The following is a 24,750-nucleotide window of genomic DNA, read 5'->3' on the forward strand; positions in this document are numbered from 1 at the left end:
ATGGCTAGCATTAACGTCACTTCAGAGGTACAGTATGTGAAGGACAAAGCCCTCAACAATGGCATACATTTGTTGTTAGTAATAAAACCGTGAAATAGGAAGCAATTGTAAACCATGAAACATCAAGGATCCACACCACTTGCATTGTGGTCTCTTGTACTCAAGCAGACTCTCCATAAGACAACTCACAGACATGTCATGTTGCACATTGCTTCGTTGCACTGTTCCAAACTCTTTATTATCAATACAAAATAGAATTCCTATCCCCGAGTACAGGTGGGTTTCAACAGCTGCTTAACATCTGCACTAATTATGGGGTCGATTTTGATGTTAAATATAATGCCAAGAAGAGCGTTGTAATGGTCTGTAGAACTAAGGAGGACATGGATATTAAGGCCGAATCTCGATTCTTCTCCTTGCCCCTTTTGCTTAGTCTTGTCTTAGTCTTAACCCTAGCATTGCAAGTGTAAGGGCCAAGGGCTGAGATCTTTCCCCTATGAAATGAGACGCCACTCGGTTTCGGGTACGTCATGCGTGACTGTATGAGCTATGAAACTAGCGATTTAAAAAAAGTCTAATGAAGAACATGGTTGCAAATATATATGTATACAACTGTGTAGAGCACGAAACAAGACTGTCGTAATTTTTAAATTAATTATAAGCCAAAAATACTTACATGTAGTGTATATAGCATGATAGCTGGCAAGCTACCATATAAGCCAATGGAGTGGTGGTATACGCACTAATTTGTATCCTAAAACTACCGTTTGAAAGCTTCAGTTAAGACCGACAATACTATGCATCGTTCGAGTAGCACATTTCAGATCAAACCGAGTCATTATAAACATATAAAAAGTTGTGTAGATAGCTTTATTCATGTAAAATATTCCTTGCTTCAAGCAGCCATGTTTTTTTGAAAATTCCCGAGCTGGTTTCGCGGTGTGCTCTGGGATAGCCCTTGGAGGAGTAAGGTAGCTCTCCGATCATGTCAAAAACGAGGGCCATACACCCCTTAAACTTACCCCTTAATCTTGATCAAGTTGGGTATTGAGACACCACTAGCTCTCACATGAACGCGCAATTTCAAGGGTAAGGGGTAAGATAAGGGGTAAGGGGAAGTATTGAGATTGGGCCTAAGTTTCCTGCCTTTTATCTTTCTGGGCAAGCTCTGGGGGTGTCCAATAGTACCAAATACTTAGGGCACATTATCACAGACAATGGATGATGCTGACATGTTTAGACAGAGGAGATTGCTCTATGTCCAAGCTAACATGTTGGTAAGAAAATTCCACCACTGTACATATGATGTAAAAATTAATTTGTTTAGAGCCTACTGCACCCCTCTCTATACAGCTCCACTCTGGGTGAATTACAAGAAGGAGAGCTTGCACCTATAATGCCTATAATGACTGTCTTATAATACTCCTGAAGAAACTCAGGAGTACTAGAGCCAGTCAGCTGTTCTGTAATATGGGTCTAGCCAGCTTCATGGCCTTGCTAAGGAACCTTACTTTTAAGTTGGACCGCTCTTCAAATGTTATAATTGATCTGACGACAGACCCTGGCCGCAGCTCTGTCAAGTACACATCTTAGATCTAGGAACACTGGTATAAGTGCCTTTTTTAGCCCTTCTTTCCTTGTGTATTTATATGTATTTATGATTGAATGTATGTATGTATGTATGTATGTATGTATGTATGTATGTATATTTATATGTAATGTATTGATTGTATGTATTGTACATCTTCCATGTGGGCCTTGAGCCTGTAATAAAGTTTATAATAATACATTTTCGTATAACCTAAAGTCTGCTCTGACCACTGATTTTATTAACCACCATAATGTGTTACGGTGCAGATTAAATGTAGGCTATGCTGCTAGGCTAAACATTGCTAATTGGAGCTTGACTACAGTCTTCTGTTTATCCGTGTGCTCCTGTCTTCTTCTACATTTTTTCTGTTGTCTGTAGCAGCGCTAAAGCGCCACCAACAGGCGTGGGGGATGTACTACAGCCGGTTCAACCCAATCGGCTGGGTTCGTCTTTACGCAAATTTCTCTTTACCAGGCTCCATCCTTACGCAATTAAAGATTCGATCCGTGTGAACAATGAACCCAATTTAAGTTAATCTAGACTTTGTGTAAAGGGGGCCTTAGTTCCATTTTGGGCACGTAGCACTGCTCTTTTATTTCTCTGGAGGGTCAGATGGCTGGATTCCCATCACCACCGCCTTTGCCAGCTGTTAATGAGGTGCCTGGAAAGAATCACAGGATGGATCCTCAAGGTCGGCCTGCGCCCATATCACACACATTTCCGTTGAATCCTCAGGAGCGCTTCGGTTTAATGTTGGGAAGGGAGACAAAGAAGTATGCGCCAATTCTCAGTTTCTGACAAAGATGGAGGACAAGCGGTAGGGCATGGAAGACATAGGCTGCTCATGTAAGAAATCAAACAACACAAAAAGTGCAGAGAAAAAAGCCAAAGAAAGAACACTTGTGAATTCAACCAGAGGTATTTGGCTAGCAGAATGAGCTATAGAGAAATGCCTTTCTGTGTGTGTAAGACATGCTATAGTGTGTTTAGGGCAAGTGGCAGCTAACGGAGGGGCACAGTATCCTCATTTCATCCTACTTTTTTGTCTTTTTTCCCCTTTTTTGTCGTCTTTTTTTGTGGGGAGCGGTCTTGAGGATAGTCATTCATCAGGTCCATGGTGCAGTAAGTGAAAGCTGGTGTGTAATTACTGCGCGCTCCACGCTCTTTAGGTGCCACACTCAAAAGGACAGCTTCATCATCTTTTGTATGCACGTCAGAGTCCCAAATGAAGACAAATGGCAAAAGTGTTTTTGCTTTCTGTTTTTCCGGAAGAGCACAGAAGTGTGCAGACTCACACAGCTGACAGGATGTGGGGTGCCGGGGGGTAGTGATTTTGGCGGGGAGGGGGTCTAGTTGCGTTAGGGGGCCTTGGCAAGTCTAGGCAATTCACTGCGTTTACGCTAATGTCACAACAGCTCGTGGGCGACTTTGATTGTGAGTGTCCTTGACACACTTCTGCAGAGCTTTGACACTGGGGATGCCAATATTTTCGACATGTCATCGCTGAGAGGCATCATTTATCATATATACTCTTGCTTGTTGCTTAGAGTGGGGATAGTCACTTCATATGATCTTTAGAAAGTATGCCATGCTTTTTAATGTCCTAGATTTGTATAGTCTTCTTACTTCTGGCCTTCTCAGTGTTTGAGTGTGTCTGTGTGTGTTTGTGTGTGTGTGTGTGTGTGTGTGTGTGTGTGTGTGTGTGTGTGTGTGTGTGTGTGTGTGTGCGTGTTGTGTTTACATGTCACATACACCACACAACTTTCAGCAGTACCTTTCCGTATATAGTCCCTGTGGGTTAAAGATGAATGAGCACCCCGTGAGCATATGTTACAGCATTTACCCCTCGGCCTGCGGGTCAGGACCCAGCCATCATGCTCCTCTTGGCCCCTCCTCAGACAGAACCCCGGTGGCTGCTCCAACAGTGGCACCACCCTGACCCCCCTGCTCGTGAGTGGAATACAACCCGTACCCATCTCTCATGCGGACTGGCGAGCCGAGACAGAGAATACAGCAGAGCAGCGCAACCTCTCCCAAGCCGCTCCCAGAAATCACTGCCATCTTGTCGAGTGAGGTTGGGAGCCGCACGACCCCTCCCACCCACGCCTGTCGAAGCCCACGAGCCCCCCACCGCGAGCCCCACTCTCCCGCTCTGACGTGGGCAGGGAAACAGGCCAACAGCTCTCAGTGTCGTGCTGTTCCCAGCCAGCCACCCAGTGATGTATGGCACCGGTGACCCACCTCCTCTCGTTGCTCCTTCCTCCCCAGTGTTCCCTCCATGATGAGACTACCAAGAGACGACTCAGAGGGCGAGAGACTTTTAGCAGACCTACGACTCAGGGAAAGTTGCAATAAAGAAGAGGGGGTTAAGAAGGGGGTTAAGAAAGCCAAAACAAAACTAGCTCTGACAACCGCACAATTAAAAGAACCCCTGGTTGAAAATCAGTAACACTTTATAATAACCATCATTAATAAATGGTAAATTGGAAGTTAATTAAACTTTATTTTACAGTTAACAATCAATGAAATGTGAAACTATGAATTAAGGTTTACTCATTATTAGTACTTCTTTAATGTATGTTGTTTTTTTCATTAGTTTGTGTAATATAACATTATTAGTTGATAAATGATGTATAGCAAGAGACTATTACATTGCCATTACATTATTAAACTATTTTACAGTTTACTGTTGCACACATTATCATAATTTATATATATATATTATGATCAAGTATTTGTCAACGATTACCAAACATTTATAAACATTACATAGATAGATGGACCAGATATTTGTAACACTTTGGTAATGGTTAATAATTACTTTATAAACTGTCTATAAACATTATTTGGATGGCTATTATAAAGTTGCAACTAATGTTTGTAATAATTGGTTAATGATTAACAAGTGGTTCCTAAAGAATCAAGCAACATTCATTTGTTGCATTAATTACTTTATTGCTGATCCATCAAAGACACATATAAAAACAGAAAGTTGACATTTTGTGAGATCATGCACAACAAAGCGGCAGTACTAGAGAGCTAAGGACGTGCTGGTGTGTGTACGATAAATATCCTAATATACGTTGATAAAATGCTAAAATGATCACCATTGTCGGTAGCTGAAAGCATAGTTAAGCTAACAGACCAAGGTTGATGAATGATGATTTAAAGCTCCGCAACTTTACAAAAACCATTCAGATAATGTTTATAGATGGTCTACAAATTATGAACCCTCAATAAAGTATAAAGTAAAGATGTGAGAAAATGCAAAGTGTGATTAAACAGCCACAGTGGATCACTTACCCTTGTCCAGTAAATAATAGATAGATACATAGCCATAATGCGGATCATTTAGAATATATGATCTGGAACACATGAGCATACAACACACAGTAGCCAAGGCTTTATTATCAATAAAACAGTAATCACAATGAGTTGACAGTCTTCATTCACAGGTGAAATGTAAGATGTAAACATTAATGTCAGTGCCCAAGTGGCTAGTAATCACTGATATGAAGTTACCTTGTGAATTGAAATCAAAACAAACAAAACATCAACTGAAATATTTAATGGCATGGTTTACGCCTCTTGCACAACGCTTACATTTCGTGTGGGTGGTGGCTGCATTGTGGAACAACTGCGTCTTGGCTGCATGTATTTATTCACACCGCCAACGTTTCTGCTGCAGTGCTGCTACTTCCGGCCCTATCTTTGTAACCTATACTAGACTGAAGCTTGGCTTAGAATCAGAAGTAGCTAGGACAAGGGGGTCTTGGACCCAGTATTCCCCACTATGGGTTATTCAATTAAATGAATGAGGAAGGAGGCGGCGTATGAAAACAATGCACTTTATTTTCTGATGTCTTATTTGAAGGCAGAGATTAAAATGGATGCTTATCAATAAATACTCAAGTTCAGTGTGGCAATAAATAGTTTGTATATAAATAGTGATACAATATTGCACAATTCCCATAAAATGCTTACACAAGCCACTAATACCAAGCAGCACGAAAGCTGCGGTTAGGCTACTATGCCTGCTACAAACCAAACAAAATAAAGAAAGGACACAAATATGTCAATAATGACAGAGCTATCAAATCATAATTAATCACACCAACAGAGAGCACTCTCACTGCAAAGGAATGAAAAGAAAGCAACAGGCCACGCCAAACAAAATAAATAAATAACCAAACACAACTTGGAGGTAGTTTCACAAACACACGTTAGAAAGGCACACATTGTAGCCATAACCCCCAAAGCAAGCCTTGAGCTGCTGGCTTAATACTAGTTGCACTTGAACAGCAAATGTGGTTTAAATGTTCCCCCACTTATTTATTAAATATAAATCTAAGGCAGGGAAAAACAGTGGCTACAAATTACTCCTGCAAGTAACAAACGACACATTAGCCACATGCTCATCAAACGACTGCATTAACGAGCTATCCGTTTAAGAATTAATTCAATTAATACCTGTACGTCTGTGCTGAGGTCATAGAATGTAGACCGGAACAAAGTATTTTAAGCACGGTGCACTACCAGGGTTTTTCCTGCATAGAGAAAATGTAGGCGCGCGCCTAAGCCGTTTTCCCGAACGCCTATGAAAAATCCAGAGGCAAAAAAAAAAGTCTGCGATTAAAAAAAAACTGTCATCCAATTCAGCTTAATGGTGTTTTAAGCGCTCACGTTGAATTCAAGCAGCAGCAGCAGATCCCGCCTTCTACCCCCTCAGCCAATCATTGAACAGAGGCTTCTCCAAATTCGTCAGACATTAGTCACTTTAATTAGATTTTTTTTGTATAAAGCAGCTAGCAAGCAGTTGTGTAAGGTCTGTGCTCTGTCCCTGTCTTGTTTCATTGTATGTATCCCTTGTGTTCCTTCTTTTGTGTTTGTTTACCCTTGTCTCCTCGTGTCTGTCTCCTCACGCCCTTCCCTTGTTATTGTGCTTGTGCTGTTTATTAGTTTGTCTCCCTTGTGTGTCATGTGATCTTTGTTGTCTAGTCTTTGTGATTCCTTGTTCCCACCATGTGCTTTCCACCATGTGCTTCCCTGTGTTTGTTTGTGTATGCCATGTGCCCTTGTTGTTGTCCGTGTCTCCACCCCTCACCTGTTCCCAATAATCACCTGGTTTGTTTGTCTTATTGGTTTCTCCTGTGCCCTGTTAATTCCCCTCGTTTAGTCCACCTGTGTCTCCTTGTCTGCCCTGCCTTGATTGTTTTCACCTGTTTGTGTGTGTGTATATATAGTCCTTGTGTTCTTGTCTCTCGTTGCTGGTTCGTCATTAATGTTGCGTGTTGCTTCTCAGTGTTCTCAGTGTTCTCAGTGTTCTCAGTGTTCTCAGTGTTCTCAGTGTTCTCAGTGTTCTCAGTGTTCTCAGTGTTCTCAGTGTTCTTCTCGTGTTGACCCTGGACTGTTTTCGACTTCTCTATTGCCTTTGCCCTTTTGGATTGTTTGCCTGCCATTGGACTGCTTACCCGTGTACCGAAACCTGGACAGTAAAAGTTTATTCTTTATTCTACCCCTTGTGTCTGAGTCGTGCTATTGAGTTCACACCCCAACCCCAATTCGTAACAGTACGAACCAGCCAAGATGAACTCAGCCGACTCAGACCCAAGCCTGATGGATGACCCATATAGTCAGTTTTTTGATTTTGAGAACAAGGCCATAGATCTGCTCCCCTGGGAGATCTTCTGGCATGGTGATTCAGCGAGTGAGGACTGGATCGACGATGACGAGCTCTCAAAGGGTGAGTGGCCTGAGAGAGAAGTCATTGAACCAGTTCCCCCACCCGGTCCCAGCCGAGATGCTCGGTTTATGGGTAGCCGGTTGGCCATCCGGCGAACCCCATTCAGAACACCACCTCTGGTCTCGTCCCCTCCGCTTCCAGCACCCCCGTGTGTTATTGAGGAGGATGATGTCAGTGGCTGGATTGATGGGGGGTTTATATTGGGGAACCGCTTTTTTGAGAAGTCAGCCGGTGCTGATGACTGGGAGGCCTATGACTCTGAGGATGAGGAGGAAGAGATGGACACAGCTCCCGCCCCTGCTCAGATGACCGCCGCCGCCTCCGTTGCTCCCGCTCCTAAGACTCCATCTCCAGCACCTCCTGCACCTCCCACACCAGTGCCAGTGCCAGCACCCTGCCGGACCCCCGTTCCAACACTCCACTGTGAGCCTGGTGGGTGGATCGGTGGGGGTTATTTCATGCGTGATCAGCACTTCATCTACACAGATGAGCTGGAAATGGCGGACATGACTCCTGCACCTCGTCGAGCCCCAGCTCCCCAGATGACCCCTGTGCCTCGTCAGGCTCCAGCTCCCAGGCTGACCCCGGCACCTCGTCGAGCCCCAGCTCCCCAGCTGACCCCTGCGCCTCGTCAGGCTCCAGTTCCCAGGCTGACCCCGGCACCTCGTCAGGCTCCAGCTCCAGCCCCAGACCCTGAGCCATTCCACACTCCTGCAGTTCCTGCTGCTGCTGCCTCCGCAGCTGCTACCCCTGCTGCTGCGCCTCCCGCAGCTGCTCTTCCTGCATCCACTGCAGCTACTCCTGCTGCTGCTCCCTCAGCAACCGCTGCAGCCACTCCTCCTGCTGCTGCTGCTCCTCCTGCAGCTCCTGCTGCTACTCCTGCAATTGCCCCTCCTGCTTCGTGCGGGGCGGCTGCCTCCGTACCTGCTCTGCAGATCACTGCCGACTCAGACACTGTGCTTGCTGCACGGGTGGTAATGTTGAGTCAGCAATCCACCTCCATCTGCCTTGTTATGAGGGGAATGGCGGAGCGAGAGGAAAAGGCCCGGATTTTCTTCAGCCTACTAGCGGCAGAATTCCAGCAGCTCCTGGCATGTTGGGATTCTCTTGTTGCACCCCCTTCTTCTCCAGCTCCAGATCTATCTCACCTGGATTCCGTCTCCAGGGTTTCAGCTCCACTCACCACTACGGCTCTGGCTTCAGCACCAGTTTCATGTCTCCTCGCCCCCGCAGCTGTAGCTACTGCTGCCTTCACAGTCGCCTCGGCTACACTCGAAGCAGCCTCTGCTGCTGTCACTCTCGAGGCAACCACTACCGCTGCCACCATTAGGACCGTCTCTGCCGCCCTTGAAGCAGCCTCTGTGGCTGCCACCCTCGAAGCAGTCTCGGCCGCCCTGGATACTGCCTCTGCAGCTTTAGAAACAGCTTCTGCCGCCCCCGAGGCAGCCTCTGGTGCTGCTGCCCTCGATGCGGCCGCTGCTGCCCTTGACGCAGTCTCGGTCGCCATCAGAGCAGCCTCTTACGCTGCCCCTGATGTCCCTTATGTAGCTACTGCTGCTATTGCTCCCGAAGCAGCCTCTGATGCTACATCTCCTGAAGCAGCCTTTGACGCTGCCGCCCCCGTGGCCATCCCTGATGTCCACGACGTAGCCTCCGTTGCTGCCGCCCCTGAAGCAGCCTCTGACGCTGCCGCCCCCGAGGCCATCTCTAATGTCTCCCCCGTAGCCTCCGTAGCTACCGCCCCGGAAGCAACCTCTGACGAATTTGCTGATGGTGACCCCACTGAGGCCTACGCCACAGCAGATCCAGCCGTTGCAGACCCGGACCTCGCAGCCACCGCTGCAGACCTGGACCTCGCAGCCACCGCTGCAGACCCGCACCTCGCAGCCACCGCTGCAGACCCGCACCTCGCAGCCACCGCTGCAGACCCGCACCTCGCAGCCACCGCTGCAGACCCGCACCTCGCAGCCACCGCTGCAGACCCGCACCTCGCAGCCACCGCTGCAGACCCGCACCTCGCAGCCACCGCTGCAGACCCGCACCTCGCAGCCACCGCTGCAGACACGGACCTCGCAGCCACCGCTGCAGACCCGGACATCCCAGCCACTGCTGTCGACCCGGACATCGCAGCCACCGCTGCAGACCCGGACCTCGCAGTGTCCCGTTCAGCTGCGGGACCAGCAGAACCCTCTGCTGGCCCCGGTCCAGCAGCACCTCCTGAAGGCGTCGCTGCTGACGACTCTGCCGCCCATGTCCCCAGTTCCCCTGTCCCAGGTTCTCCTGTCCCCGGTTCCCCTGTCCCAGGTCCCCCTGTCCCAGGTCCTCCTGTCCCAGGTTCTCCTGTCCCAGGTCCCCCTGTCCCAGGTTCCCCTGTCTCAGGCTCTCATGCCCCTGTCCAGAGTGCCCCTGTCCAGAGTGCCCCTGTCCAGAGTGCCCCTGTCCCGATCCCCCCAGATCTCCTCGCCCCCATCAAGGCTCCTAGTCGCTTGCCTCATTTTGGGCTCCTAGTCGTCTGCCTCACTCTCCTAGTCACCTGCCTCATTCCACCCGGCCTGCCGCCAGAAACTCCGTCCCTGTTCGGCTGTTCCCCCGGTCGACCACCAGAGACTCTGCCCCTGTTTGGCCTCCCGACAGCCCAGCCACCAGACATTCTGCCCGTGCTTGGCCGTCCACCCAGCCAGCCACCAGACATTCTGCCTGTGCTTGGCCGTCCACCCAGCCAGCCACCAGACATTCTGCCTGTGCTTGGCCATCCACCCAGTCGGCCACCAAATTCTTCAGCCGTCCACCCGGCTTGTCACTGGACTCTTGTTCCCTATCCCGCCTGCCTTGCTCTTGGCCCCCTCCACCCACCCTACTGGGACTTGTTAAGTTTGTTTTGGGCCGTCTGGCATCCGGCCCGTAGAGGGGGGGTACTGTAAGGTCTGTGCTCTGTCCCTGTCTTGTTTCATTGTATGTATCCCTTGTGTTCCTTCTTTTGTGTTTGTTTACCCTTGTCTCCTCGTGTCTGTCTCCTCACGCCCTTCCCTTGTTATTGTGCTTGTGCTGTTTATTAGTTTGTCTCCCTTGTGTGTCATGTGATCTTTGTTGTCTAGTCTTTGTGATTCCTTGTTCCCACCATGTGCTTTCCACCATGTGCTTCCCTGTGTTTGTTTGTGTATGCCATGTGCCCTTGTTGTTGTCCGTGTCTCCACCCCTCACCTGTTCCCAATAATCACCTGGTTTGTTTGTCTTATTGGTTTCTCCTGTGCCCTGTTAATTCCCCTCGTTTAGTCCACCTGTGTCTCCTTGTCTGCCCTGCCTTGATTGTTTTCACCTGTTTGTGTGTGTGTATATATAGTCCTTGTGTTCTTGTCTCTCGTTGCTGGTTCGTCATTAATGTTGCGTGTTGCTTCTCAGTGTTCTCAGTGTTCTCAGTGTTCTCAGTGTTCTCAGTGTTCTCAGTGTTCTCAGTGTTCTTCTCGTGTTGACCCTGGACTGTTTTCGACTTCTCTATTGCCTTTGCCCTTTTGGATTGTTTGCCTGCCATTGGACTGCTTACCCGTGTACCGAAACCTGGACAGTAAAAGTTTATTCTTTATTCTACCCCTTGTGTCTGAGTCGTGCTATTGAGTTCACACCCCAACCCCAATTCGTAACAAGTTGCCTACATTATCTTAAAAAAACAATACTTTGATAGTAGGCTTTAAGTTTTATTTAAGCAGTGTGTTCGTGAACCTATATATCCTATGTGTGATGGTAAGACTAATATTTATATAATATATAATGCCATATGTACAATAACTGATTTATGAGAGCTATCCAAAGACTGGTGGCTGCCGATTTAGCAGTCAACCTACCTTACTCTGTACGTTTAGATGCTTACTAGTAGCTGTAAGCCATTAGATGCCTGGGAAATATTTAGTATCTATAAATAACAGCTCACCTTTATCTTTTTAACCAGATTTGTAAACAGGTCGCGATCAACAGGCTCAATAGGTAGCCTACAATAGGCTACCTTGGTTAAAAATCGAATTACGGTAGAGTCATGCTAGCATTGCGCTAAATAATTCGGCAGCTAACATTAATAAGTGGTGTTTACATAAAGTCACTTATTGTATATGGCATAAATATTATCCTAAAACACCTTCACTAGTTGTTTTAAGCAGACTTGTGAGCAATTCATCACGTATGCAATGCTCGTCAGCGAATATGTTCTGAATAGTATGTTTCAAGTAGGCTACAGCCGAACTCTCGTTCTGTTTTGATCAATAGTAATCGAGTTGATAAGTCTGATCTATTCTGTGAGGTGCGCGAATGGACAGAGCCAATCACTTAATTACTCAACCTGCGGATGCATCCTGACTTCGGCGTCGGCGGCGGTTTCAATATTCATGGCTTTCAATTTATTAAAATATCTGCTATGTTGAGAACTTACACAGGTGTAGGCTATTACTTGATTTGTCTACGCGTTTAAACGAGTACCAGTAGAACGGCGGGGCCTCGGGAAGGCAGACAACAGCATTGGTTTTGAAAGCTCAACTCGTTTGTGTTGCATCTCGAATATAATAATATTAATATTATTATTGATAAACCGGTGCGGTTGAAAACTGTCGTTCCACTGCGAGGGCCAGCCCGACGTACACGAATACACCTGTACAAATGCACATTCAATTTCCACTCAAAATACTGTCAAAAGTTTGAGTATTGATTTCCAACGCAGCCTCCATTGGTGAAAATAATGGTATGTAGGTTTGTATAATAAACATGAATAGTAATAATTCGTATGTTCCATTTCTGACCACTGGTTAGTTCTAGATTCTATTGATATAGATTTCAGTAGTTTGCATATACGAGGTAAACCTTGATCTTGAATCTTTGAACCATACATGATAGCACCATGGGGCTTGGACTATTGTCAATATATTAGCCTATCTATTTTAATTTAAAGTGGAAGCAAAATGATAACCTCAAGCATAGCCTCCATTATTTATGAAATGTAAAAAAAAAAACATTGATTTCTGCTGATAGGAAACACAGACTGTGCGCGCATAGCGCGCAATTTTTTTTTTTGGGAGCACCGAAGAGCCATTTTGACCCAGGAAAAACCCTGACTACAAAGACAATAAGTGCATATTCAATACAAAGCAGTTCATACATTTCCCATTGGAATCCCACAATTTACACTGTTTAATACATCTACATTTAATACACTGTTTAATACATTATCACATTTACCGTCATAAAATCTCATTTAAAACACAAACACCGGTAAGCATTGGCTACATGTTAATTGAGCTATGCATAACCTGTTTAAATGAATGATTCTCCTAACCCACTTCACGTTAAATCACCACCGACAGAATCCCAATTCCAACAGTGCTCTTACCACTGCATTTGCCGCGCTCCTAATTCAAACAACAGAATGACCTCAAGGTGTGCTATTTTACCTGCGTTTCTTCTGGTCACTTGAAGTAAGAATCAGGTGACTCGCTAGGCATTACGGTCAGGTGAAACAGAAACAGGTGACTCACTTATCCCATTCCCACCCGTCACATCTTTCTTACACTGAGTTTGCCTTTGGCCTAATGGCCGTCAATCCACTATCAGTTTGGTATCATCTATGGTTGATGAGTGGGCCAAGAAGTGAAGACTAGAAAAGTGACCAGTTGTAACGTGACTTTTATTACCCTCATTCAGAGTGAGGATGAGAGAGATAGCAACGGGAAACTACTGTCCTTCACCTGTTCTGTTAACTTATTGACATAATGTAATTATTTGCTGGTATGATGTCAATATGACAAAACATAATTTTGCTACTTTTGTTCAGAACTGCTTACCTCATGCGTAAAAAAGGTACCAGGCATGAGTCACATGCTGGCAGTGTGCCTGCTCCAACCTATTAGTATATGCGCTGATATGACAATCAATAGCCGCCAATCCGCAGCGGCCACGTTCACGCAATGCAGGCAGAATGAAACGTCCCTTAAAGATTGTAGAGTGCTTTGTTTGAAGGACAGCCATGACATTTTTGCACACTGTGACAAGTATGTGCTATTGTCAGTAATAAAAAGCAGTGACTGTCCAGTTCCATGTCAGAAGGACTAGGTGGATAACACATATTCTAAAACTGATTGTTCAAATCCTTGATTGTGATTGGCTAAAAGCTGTTGTAAAATCCAGCATAAACTTACAGTTTGTCCTCATAACTTTCTATGATAACATTCCATATTACTGCGCAGCGAATGGCAAGGCAAGGCAATTGTATTCATATAGCGCATTTCATACACATGTGGAGCAACATCATCTGGGACACTGAAGTGTAAAAATCAGGATACCCCTGTCGCTGCACCAGCAAAGAGGAGCACGTTTGAAAACTTGCACTATTAATGGCGATATACAAATTAATGTAAAAATATAAGCACCCCTTTTTTATCGGTAGCGCAAGTGTTCCATCTGGCTGTTGCATTGCTTCAAGGGTTGCGTGGCAATGATTTATTTTTATTTTACTATATTTTGTAGTGGCGGAAGAATGACGGTTTATCATTAAACTATTGTTTCTTAAATTGATTTGTTTTTATTTAATGAAACCATATCAAATATTTGTAGTAACAGTTTTAGAAAAGCAATAAGCCCCGCAAGTCCGTGGTTTGGGCTGATTTTAGAACAGGTAAGGGGGTTTTAGGCACTCTTCTTCGCGTCGTGCCTAACAACTCCCCTTACCTGTTCTAAAATCAGTGCAAACCACGGCCTCTTGGGGCTTATTGCTTAACTATGAACATGCACTAGTCCTTCCACTTAATATTCCATATTTTTTAAGGGTCGGCTGCAAGGTACTGAGCTACAGTGATGCAGGCATAGACGGACATGATAGGGGAGAACCGGGTGGAAAGTGATGGAACTAGAAATAGCTATTCCACTGTTAATTTGTATCATTCCTGTCTGTAACATATTTCGATGTTTCCTGCTCTGATTGGCTGTTGCCTGGTTGTTATTGTGTGAGCATATATAAGCTCATATAGGGGACTGATGGAACTAGAAATAGCTATTCCACTGTTAATTTGTATCATTCCTATCTGTAACATATTTCGATGTTTCCTGCTCTGATTGGCTGTTGCCTGGTTGTTATTGTGTGAGCATATATGCTCATATAGGGGACTGTTGGAACTGGAAATATTGTTATTGTTGTAGTAAGACATTTACTGCTTGCTCTGTATCTGCACTGATGTGTACTCTGTCTGTCTCTCTTAGCAATTGACATGTGACCCCCCCCCCCCCCCCCCCCCCCTCTTCCTGCTAGTCCTTTGTGTCCTGGCATCAACCCCCTCCCCCCCATAGGTGAACCTCTCACTGTATCCCCCCCCTCCTCTCACCTAAAGGGTGTGGCCCTCCCCCCCTCCTTCTGTACCGTAACCTGACTGAATGTATAAATGCCATTGCATTCAGCTATCAGGTAGGCCTTTCTCTGAGCAGCAGCTGAGAGGGGGACTCCATGCTGAAATAAACCTACAGACTACTGACTTCGTCCTCCGGTCCATTCTTCAACTTTAGCGTGCTTATTAATATTCTAACAATATGTAAAACTATGGCAAATTGGGACATACCTGAAAGTGATTAACTTATTCACGCTCCTTTAACCAGCGCTTGTCAAGAAAGATGGCAGCAAGTGCCTTTTGAGCTGCGGTACCTGTAACCACATCACATCATTGTGAGCAGAATAACCCAGTTCATTCACAGTAACTGGAAACTCCCCAGGCATAATGTTGAATTACCTTGCTTTATCCACGTCTTTGTTTGGCTACTGTCATCCAACTGCTCATGCTCACAGCAACCAGATGCCCACATGCGTTGATTGCGGACATTATGCAGGACACCATGTCACATCATCTGCAAAAATTACATTCTCAATATACAGTGGGGAAAATAAGTATTTGAACCCCTACCCTAAGTTTGGCCACTTGCAAATAAATGTGTGATCTATAATTGTAATGGTAGGTGTATATTAACAGTGAAAAACAGAATATCAACAAAAAAATCCAGAAAAATGCATTTTATAACATTTATGACTGTATTTGCATTTTTGCAAAAAATAAGTATTTGAACCCCTAGCAAAACTGACTGACAAAAATGACTTAGTACTTGGTGGAATAACCCTTGTTGGCAAGCACAGACGTCAGACGTTTCTTGTAGTTGGTCACCAGGTTTACACACATCTCAGGAGGGATTTTGGTCCACTACTCTTTGCAGATCCTCTCCAAATCTTTAAAGTTGCGTTTTCAATGGGAGGGAATGAGGGAATGAGGTTCAAGCCCAATATTCCACGTTACATGGCCCCATCCATAGTCCCCTTGAAGCGGTGGAGTCGTCCTGTACCCTTGGCAGAGAAACACCCCCAAAGCATAATGTTTCCACCGCCATGCTTGATGGTGGGTATGATGTACTCTTGGGGTCATATTCAGCATCCCCCCCCCCCCTGTCAAACACGGCAAGTCGAGTTGATGCCAAAGAGCTTGATTTTGGTATCATCTGACCACATTTTCCCAATCCTCCTTAGAATCATTCAAGTGTGCAATGGCAAACTTCAGATGGCCCTTTACATGCGCTTCCTTGAGCAGGGGGACCTTGCGAGTGCTGCAGTACTTCAAAAAATTACGGCATGGTGGGTTGCCAATGGTTTTCTTGGTGACTGTGGTCCCAGCTGCCTTGAGATCATTCACAAGCTCCCCCTGTGTAGTTCTGGGGTTATTCTGCACCTTTCGAATGATCACTGATACCGCACAAGGGGATATCTTGCATGGAGCCCCAGACCTAGAGCAATTAACATTTGTTTGGTATTGCTTCCATTTACGAATAATCGCACCAATAGTTGTCTGCTTCTCACCAAGCTGCTTGCCAATGGTTTTGTAGCCCATTCCAGCCTTGTGCAGGTCCACAATCTTATCTCTGACGTCCTTGGACAACTCTTTGGTCTTGCCCATGGTGGTGAGGTTGAAGGTGTGAAGTATGATTCTTTGGACAGGTTTCTTTTATAAACGTCACCAGTTGAGATCAGGTGTACCTTGTTAGACCTAATGAGGACTAATCTGTGTGCTTCTTGGGCACATAACTGGTCATTGTGAGCCCGAATTCTTGCTATTTCCTTGGGGGTTCAAATACTTATTTTTTGCATCAAATGCAAATAAAGTCATAAATGTTATACAATGCAGTTTTCTGATTTTTTTTTGTTGATATTCTGTTTCTTACTGTTAAAATACACATACCAATACAATTCTAGATCACACATTTCTTTGCAAGTGGCCAAACTTGCGTAATCGGTAGGGGTTCAAATACTTATTTTCCCCACTGTATACCGATTGTATACACACTGTCCTGGGTAATAGACAGAAACTTCACTTTCCAGCATAGCAACCAAAAACAAAACAGTTATATTTTTTTGGCTTACTGCTACATTTCCTCCCAAAATACCTTGAACAGCTCCTTGGGTGTTCATTGTTTTGCAGCAATACCAAAAGTGGTTGACTATGTGTTCCAAGACATGATTGCAGACTGGTCCTTCACTGCGCCAGCCTGATTGCAAGTGTTGAAAATTATCATTGTCAAACATCATTGTCAAACAGTGCCGTGGTGGTCATAGAGCAGAATTGCAGCTACAATTGTCATTAGGCCCGTGCGCAGGGATGGGTATCATGTAAGGTCAAGCATGAAAACCAGAGTGCAGGTGCAGGGCAGTGGAAAGTTACAAAGCAGTCAGGAGGGGGTCACCCATTTACACCCACACTCACACACACTTATACATACACACACATACAGAGATACACTTACACATACACACACATGCATATGTACACTTCTATAGACACACATACACACATACACACTTACACGCACACACACATATACACATACACACATTCAAACAAACACTCAATTACACATACACATACACACACACACAGATTCACACACACCTACACACATGGATACACAATCACACAAATACACACATACGCACACAACCATTCAAATACACACACACGATGAGGCCTTTCAAGGCCAGACATAGCCTTTCATCATGTGATAACCAAGAACATTGGCAGGAGATCTTTCTTGCCCAAAAGCAAAAGTCTCCTCGCAACAGGTGAGCGAGAATATTCTGAGTGGCTAATAATGAGTATAAAAAGTGTGAAAGTATAAGGGAATATTCTGATTGGGTCATTTTAGATAAGGTGATGACCATGATGTATAAACTGACAAATTATGAGTATAAAAGACAATGTATTGGGTCTTAGAACTCAGAGTTTGCCCGGGGACCCCCACTCTCATATTTGGATGATCTGTCTGCAGGACTAAATAAAACTTCAGTTCATCGGACTCCGGACTTCTGACTCTGATTGAATATTATCTCTAAGTTTTTGGAAACAGTTGTAAATTCGCTACAACACAAGATACAAGGGTGTTATACAGGCACTGACAATGTACAACTGTAAAAAGGGTAATAGTCTTGTTAAAACAGTAAGGTGTAGGCATGTGTAAATACATTGAGATTAAAATTAACCTTGTTTGAGAGTGTAAATTAGGTTTGGTAAATGGCATACCATCACCAGATTTCAGATTTCATCAATATTGACAAATAACTACAGTAACGTTGTTTGTAGGTGATACTCACACTTTTTCCAACCAAGTCGCCCTCCCTGTCTTTTGTTGTTGTTTAGAATGACTTGGGTGTCCTCATTTGGAGGATTTGGTGTGATAATTTCGTGGAGTTGGTTGATGTTGGTGGTTATAGATGGGGCACCACCAGCACCATGCAAAGACGCAAGATATGTATATTATTAACATTTGAATATCCAAAAAGAACAATTACACCTTAAAATAACACTCTTAAAATGCTGTGTTCACTTGAAAGACCAAAAGATAAGCCATTGTAACCACCATTCAATATATCAGTAGTTGTACCTGAAATGCAACCAGAAAGTGAAACATACCATAGATGAAGAAAAGGATTTAAGTCCTTTGACAGAGCTTCTGACTGGCACCATCCTCTTCCCAGCCCTTCTGACTAGGATCTACCAGGGATCATCCATGGCAATACAGTACATAAAAAAACACACATCAACATCATATACTGGAAATACAAGTCAATAAAAGAAAATTAAATCAGATGGTTTCAATGGCAAGACTTACATGCTATTCTTCATATCATTGGCCTCCTCCTCATCCAGAGAACCATGCTGCTCTTCATCAGTAAGGCTCAGGGAGTGCATGCTGTGACCAGAGTAGAAAACACATTTTTTTTTATGATGTGAGACTTACAACTCTCCAAACTAAATAATCCTGAAATGAGAGTCATTCGTTGGATGCCTCTAATATTGTTATCCCCAAAGGATGATAAGGTATTTGAAGAGTCGACACATATGTGAGTGAAGTAGGTTGTTTTGTGTTTGATTGACATACATTTTAATGTAGACTGTTATTAACGATGTGGGAAATTACACAGAAGTTTGATGGTTTAGACAATGAAGTATTTCTAAGAAATATGGTTTAATTGATAACTCTTTCAAAGAAACCATTTTACCAATTTCCAATAGAAGAGAAAAGCGGATGTATGAAATGCTGTAATTTGGTAGTATTCGCCCTATATACTGGGCTAATATGCAGAGTAAACTCAAAGCTAATTTTTAACCCTGCATAGTATTATGCTAGTAGCTTGGAGACTTTATAGCGTGAGGTGCGATTTGGTTTAAATCTTTGGTTTAAACAGTTTCGGAAATCCAGCCAAATCCATCAGTCTACCTAGTGAATAGTTTGCAGACTGACGTCACAATAAGTGAATGTTACACCATTAATTTCAATGGGGAAAATGTGAGATGAAAGGGTGACAATAACAAAAGAACGACAGGAAGTATTGCAACCATTTTTACAATATTACTACAGGATCAGGACAGACGAGTCAGAGTTGGAGAGTTATTGATTGTTGATATCTCAAAATTGCTTGGAGAAGAACTTGCACCATAAAAATTGGTGAAATAATAAAAATAAATAAAACATAAGAAGAGCCATAATAATGTAAAACAGATGCTTTACAAAGTAGACGTTTACATTTAACAAGGCATTATAATCATTAGTCCATGTATCTATGTATTTTTTATAGATGTTTTACAAACTATTTCTTAAATATTTACAAATCATTTGGTTATCATTAACACACATGTAATGCAGCAGAACCATATCAAGTATTATAATGTGTATGACAATAAACTAGCTTACTAATGCAATGAGAATGTCATTGTCTCTTATCAGCTATGATACAATATATAATGCATAAACAAATCCTTTTATATCACACAAACTAATGTCAAATAAAAAATATAGCATTATTGATTGATCATTAGACCTTATTAAACATTATGAATGATCATTTCATTGTTTGTTAACAGTTACAAAACTATTAACTGAAGTTTAATTAACTATCAATGTACCATTTATTAATGATGGTTACAAAGTGTTAACATCCCATTTATCTCTATGTGTATCTGTCTTTTTTTGTGGGGACCAGCACAAAGTGCCTCAAACGCAATGAATAATGAAGAGTGCCGACACAATGGTGAAACAAATCAATATACTTCTCATTATTAACCTCTGATTCCCTCAGATAAACATCTCATTTATTTTCCAGCCAGGGCTCCTCAGGCCTCTCCGTCTGCGGCTTCACAAATAGACTTTTCTCCGCCTCCCGAGACTCCCGAGAGCCAACCTGACACAGGTTCTTTCACCCACACACAAATAGAGAAACACACACACACACACACACACATAGAGAAACACACAAACACACACACACATAGAGACACACACAAACACACACACACACACTCACACACACACACACACACAGAAACATACACGCAAACACCTAATAACACACCCATACACAAAACAAGATAACTGTAAATCCCTATTTTAACCGGATTAGGTCTCATAGTTTATCTGTCCCCAGGTGGCTGAATGTAATTTGTGTTAAACTTGTGGAGTGACTCACCCCGCCCGTGGCTCTGGCTGACTATCTGCCATCACCGGCACTCCTGCTGATAGTTCAGGGAGGCCCACGGACGCCTGGGCCTGGGCTGTGGTGATACACGAGCAGGGAAGGAGATAGGGGGTCGGCTTCTGAGTAAGAATTTTCCACTATATCGCCACGGATCAGCCCTGTGGGTCGAACGAACGAACGGCGACTGTGTGAAATGCCGTCACAGGAACGCACGGCATGGAATGGAATCGCGTTTTCACTTCTGGGCAAGAAGGTGGCCGCGAGAGCAGCTGATTCAGCAGTTGGTGACTGTGACGTTTCTTTTTTGGTCTGTGGCGTTTTATTTGTGCTCATTTTTATCTGTCTTTTCAAACCACAGGAAATTACTCTGTGTTGGAGGCTGAGCTCTGCCTGCTGATGTTTGTATTTAACTCACCCACTGGCAGCCTCAGTAGAAGTCTCCTCTCAAACATCCCCAAATGTAATATAATCTGGAGGATTTAAAACCCTGTGATTCTTACAGACTGTAGACAGATGGACACTTCTAATTCTGCTGTTCTGCTAACACTGCTAATAAAGGATGATTGGAGTGAAACTCACAATGGATCCATATATCATTGCCCTGAGGTCACCTATCTATCATGACATGTTCATTTTCAAACTACAGGATTACAGTCATGTCTAGTTTTGGAAAGTTGTTCTCTCACCATACCCACTCACAGACATGCTCTGTGTCTCCTCTTTGTTATCATAATTACACACGGGATCATGGGTGCTTTCTTGTTTAAACTTGAGAAATGTATGAGTCATGTGAAAGAAACTGTCATGTCTAGCAACACTGACTAATGATGTTCATCCTCTTCTTCTACACCTGTTGTTTTTTTTTTTACTGTGCAAAACTTCTGAAGATTGTCATTCCCTTGTATGGTCCGTTGGTGCACAATGAGAGACCTTGGCAACAGCGAAAGTGCTTTTTTTTTGCCTATTTTAGTCTGACAAAGCAGTTTGACTGTCTTTGTTGCCAGTGAGTGACTTAAAAGCTGTCAGATGCTTTGAAAGGAGACATTCTTCAAAGACGAATTCCCTGCAAAAGCTGGCAAACTTACCCTAGCCCACAAGCGCTGCTCTCTTTCTCTCTCTCGCTCTCTGCCCCTGCTTTCTCCCCTTCATCAAAACCGTGTTTATTTTTTCAGTGCTACACACACAGTGCTAGTGCTCCTCTTAATGTCTTCTATGGCATCTGTGCTGAGTGGGGATACATGCCCTAATGTTGTTTAAGGGCTCATAAGTGCTCCATCTTACCCGACAAAGCTCAGGAAGTTTCAACGTATTTACTCTCCCTATCCCTGGCATTAGCCACTGCCAACAATGTTGTACTGTAATTGCTTTTTTTCTATTTGATCCTAACTGACTGCCTCTAGACATTGCATCAACATTTATTTCTGTCAGTATACGCCACAATAGTCATTTGTTACCCACATGAGTTCATGGCGGACTAGCTCAGCTTCACCCACCTGAATAGGTCCATCCGAGGTAACCCCATTAGGGAGCAGCTGTACGGGGCTTTGGGATGGCAATCCTCCTCCTCCTCCTCATCCCATAATGGCAGGCGCGGTAAATGGGCCACTAAATGATCCGCTGGCGGGCACCATCTCGACGGCGGCACCCTCTCTCCCACGGTCCAGGCGAGGTGAGCGCAGGTCATTAAGGAGCTGCTGACCCGCCACCTCGCCTGGCAGGCCACGGTTATCGGCACTTAAGTCGCTCATCGATCACTGCTTATGTCCCTCTCTCTTTCTCCCTCTGTCTTTCTCTCTCTCTCTCTCTTTAACTGCACTGGGAGCCAGGGCACCATCATCCCCTCCATAATACCTGTCACTCCGTCTGCACAAATCACTGGAGCATGAGGGAGAAACACAGCCTGCCAAATTGATGCCTGATATGCAGCACAGCGGAGCCGCTGATTTCCCCCGCTCACCCAGAGACGAGAGCTACTGACAGGCTACAATTAGTATTGTGCAACCATTTCAAATCTCAGCATCAACTTCTTGAAAGATGGAGTTGGAAGGGGGGGGGGGGGGGGGGGGGGGGCATTGTGACTTGTTAATTGCAGTACACTTTCAAAATGGCTCTTCTCTTCACAGAGGTCTTTGCAAGGTCCAGGGCTGATGGAGAGGTTTGCGCTTCGATTCTGGTCAGAGGCCTCCTCTTCTCTTTCCTTTGTTTGCTTGCGTTGTGACGCTGTTGGACATCAAGATTTTGCGGCCAGAGAGGGCCTCCTACTGCCAGGAACGGGCTGCTCACCATTCTGCATTCTGCTGGTGTAGCTTAGTGACCTTAGAGCCAAGTTTCACTTTCATAAATCTAGTCAGGGGAGAAAATGGGGAAAAAAGAGAGGAGTGAAAGAGAGAGAGCGCGAGAAAAATTGGGGAAGAGAGAGGGAGAGAAAGCGAGAGCAAGAGAATGACACGCTCTGAATACAACGCTTGCCATGGAAATCAATCATTATCCAGGCCGGGAAAAAGGAAGTAGCTGATAAAATCAGGTATGCCAGCAAGGTTGTCTCTTTGGAAACTCAGTCATCAAACTCTACTCTGTTTGTCTGAGTGACAGAGCCTCTGAAATCTCACTGAGAGAGGAAAGACTATACTCCATAGTAGTAGCAGTTGTACAGAAAATACACAAGTTCCTCTGACAACCTTAGACGATTTGATCTTAAGCACTTAGCACTCTTCAGATCAACAAAGGATGCCTCTGAGATAGTTTCCTGTAGAGTGGTGACAATGTTTTGGTATGCTTTCTGTTGTGGAGAGGAGTCATGGAGTAAAAAAGACATCCTTTTGATGAGGTCCTCAAGTCTCTTTTATGCTTTCAGTAGATATTTGTATTAACGGTTGATATAAATACTCTGGATGCAGTACGGAAGGAAAGCCTTGCAGTTCCTACTGCGATGCCTGTTGTGCTATACTGGCAAAATAGTTGTTTACATCAACTGTATGGTACATGTTGAAAGCCACAGGAGCAATTTCAACAACAATAAATATTGCACAACTAAATTGTGTGGTGAAAACCATAAACAGGTTTCAAAAGTATGTGTTTATTTGAAAGAGCACGCTTACGCATGCTGTCACCCTGTACATCGTTTTAATTTCACAGCATTGTAACGTCCACTTCTTCAACGTGGTGCTTTATTTTGAATGCAAATTAAATTTCCATCTGCCAGCACCACATGATCCACTATCTACAGTAACACTTTGTCACCAAATGGATTTAACAAGATAGCGGAAATTGCTCACTGAAAATGAGACACATCAGTTCACCCCACAAGTCATCTTCAAGTTCTTTTATATTCCACAGCAAACCCTGATAGCAATTAGCTGTGTGGAGACAAACAGGTAGTGTGGCATCGTGTTTGTTGTTTAAATGCCAGCGAACAAACAAAGCTGGCGCTGTTATGCATCAAGGCGGCGGACAGCCATCTGGTGGCTCTCGTGGCGTGGTGTGGCCGTGGGTTATTTGTGTTCATTTACATTGACCCAGAACTATCAAGAGTGTTTAATGAGTCAGTGTCGCTGGCTACACGCAGCAGATGTGTTGGTAATCAGGGGGTTGGAGGGGAGCTCTTACCCCCACGCCACATAGCCTCTGACTGCAGAACAGCCGGGAGAGATAAGAGGACTGGGAGAAGTAACACACTCATGTCATGGATACTCACAGTCTTCCTTCCTTTCTCTCTCTCTCTCTCTCTCTCTCATGCATTAGCATACACTCACACATTCTTTTTCTCCTCTCCCTGTTTGTCCTGTTTGTTACTCTTTCACTCACTCACACAGACACACACACACACACACACACACAAAGACCTAAGATGTCAAGGATGACCTATCCCATGAATACTGTTCATGTAGTATGTCACTTTTCTGTATTCCAAAATAGTCTTCACATCACGTATGTGGTGTATCACAGATTGTTTCTTTAGTTATATAACTGTTAATGTTTATGTAGCAAGTGGGCAAGAAGTGATAGTTTGGTGCCTACTTCCTCTCTAGTTGCACAGTTAGTCTCTCTCTATCTCTCTTTCTTTCTGTCAAACGGTACTACGTCACTAATTGGGGAATGGGTTGCAATTGATTAGGCTACCTGAAATATTATCCACAGGCTTATGTATAGGCACCTGGGGTCCTAAAGCCGGTAGCTTGTCAACACCACTGGTTCTTGAGATGTGTAGCAGAGGCACGGGTGCTGCGTGTTTCAACAGGTATGTCTGAGCAAAGGTTTCCTTAAGTTCCTCCGTAACTGATGACTAGCTTGCTAAGTGGCTACTTGTTTACTATTGTATAGGAGGGCAGACGGTGGCAGAGCCACTGTATTTGGATGTGCGTGATGTGCGTGGAGGGAGTGACGCTGTGT

The sequence above is a fragment of the Sprattus sprattus genome, assembly GCF_963457725.1.
Source record: "Sprattus sprattus genome assembly, chromosome: 17".
Lineage (NCBI taxonomy): Eukaryota > Metazoa > Chordata > Actinopteri > Clupeiformes > Clupeidae > Sprattus > Sprattus sprattus.